At 47.8% G+C, this 1999-nt stretch overlaps 1 long non-coding RNA gene across 1 annotated transcript; it reads left to right on the forward strand.

Annotated features, from left to right (window-relative positions):
- LOC135261410 (uncharacterized) lies at positions 1-1999 on the forward strand. The gene is made up of 2 exons (XR_010331926.1): positions 1-558; positions 658-1999. It is a non-coding gene; the product is annotated as an uncharacterized LOC135261410 (long non-coding RNA).

Raw genomic sequence — 1999 nt, forward strand, 5'->3', positions numbered from 1 at the left:
TGCTACTGGGACAGCCTCTGCCAGTTGTCGTGGCGACTAGCATGCGAGCACAACACGGAACATGACGCGGGATTTTCCGCAAGCGTCCAAGAATGCGGTCCCAGCTTGCAGAAGAGGGCCCAGCTCTCCGGCTGCGAGACAATTCTAGAACAATGGCTCTCCACAGAGATCTCCAACATGAGACGCCCACTCCTGGGCAGGGCCAGCAGTGAGAGAAAACATCAACCCCACTACTGATGTCAGACATCTCAAAGAGCCCCTCTGCTGTCGGACAACACAAATATCCTCAAGCAGTAGCACAGCAATTATAGGAGAGAAAAACAAGGAAAACAGACATATTCCATTGCTTTAAAGCCAAATAAGGGCCTCTGTTGATTGGGCAGAGAACGAAAATCTGGACCCTCAGAATGTTGTGCCAGACAAAAAAAGTATTCCTCCGGGTAACATTCCCTCCACAAATAGCAGCTGCATGGACCTGTGGAGAATTCCCACGTAGGACTGTGTCACCAGAACACAGCCCACGGTCTGTGGCTGAGAGCCAGACATCTGATAAAGCAGGTAAGACGTATCCATAGCCAAACCAGAGCCCGTTTTCCAAAACATATTTCAGAAGTATTCCTCTCCAGGTTCTCACAGTGATTATTTTATTTTTTGCAGAATGAAATTCCAGATAAAATAGCCGTGGCGGTCAGACACACCCGCAGGCTCAGGTCTGTTTTTAGAATCTCGTAACAAATTGTGCAACGGGAGCAGCGGGGAGAAAAACATCCTGAGATGAATTCCTTTGATGGTCTGGAGTACAGAGAGATTCTCCTCAGCCTCTCTCAGCGCTCAGAGAAGAGTGTGCATCCCTGCAATACTCCAGAGAGTCCCCAGCAAAAGCTACCTGTCATTTCCAGTGTGATAATGATCATCATAATGAGCTGAATGTATATCAACCCTTTCAATCCTGTCCAAGCATCTCAGTGCACTTTACAGTTTGGAAGTATGTGCTGGTGGAGGGCTTAACTCACCAAAACCATCACTAATGTGTTTCCTGCCCCAAGCTAAATGATCCTAATCTCTGCAGAAGCCCCACACATTAGTAGAGGTGGTCAGAGAGTAACAGATTTAATTATATAAACTGAGGGATGGTTAGGTGGCCAGAGATACATAGCCACAATCTGACAGATGTTATCAAGTTATGTGAGATTTACAGGCACCAGTAATTCCCCTCTGTTAGAGTATGTTCTGTCTGATTCTCTCCCGTGCCCCACTGGAGGGGGAGACTCAAAGCCAGGTCAATACGCAGTCCCTGGCAGGGGCTGTTTCTGGAGCGATCGAACTTAAGATAACAGGTATTGAACGGTGGAGTGACCGACTGGCAGGGTTGGGACAATCCCACTGGGGATTTGGGGGATGCGCTGTGAAGAGGGGAGGGGGCTAATGAAGAAGCACCTGAGACCCCCACTATCAAATGTTTATGAGAGCTGAGTGACATCATACAGGGAAGGGGGGTTGGGTGAAGACACACACAGACACACACGCACACACACAAACACACACATGAATGGACTCGCCTCTCCTCTTTGCATTCGGTACAGTAGGTTCACCTTTGTCTCTTCTTCCTTGAATCAATTAGAGAAGACACCGATGTACCCTCCTGTCTCTCAAGGGGGAACCACATCTTAGTGGCCTGCGGACATTTTAATAGTTAAAAAATGATTTTTAATTCATTTAAATAGCAGGCTGCTCTGTTTTGGATCCAGCTGCTTGCTGTCCTACACAAAACTATTAAAAGGTTGTTTTATGCTCCCTTTCACCTCTGAGATTCCATATACATGCGGACACTAAATGGTGCACTGTTCTGTGTGCGGTGTTTGGGTGTGTTTGTTGAGCGACAGGCAGACATAGCAAGGAATGCCACACCCCTTGGCTCTCCATTCCAGTCTCCAAGTGGAGTCTCCCCCTCATCCAATCCATAGGGAATGTGGGTGGGGGGTGTTGTAGAGGTAAACAT

This window comes from Anguilla rostrata, chromosome 8 (genome assembly GCF_018555375.3).
Source record: "Anguilla rostrata isolate EN2019 chromosome 8, ASM1855537v3, whole genome shotgun sequence".
Taxonomy (NCBI): Eukaryota; Metazoa; Chordata; class Actinopteri; order Anguilliformes; family Anguillidae; genus Anguilla; species Anguilla rostrata.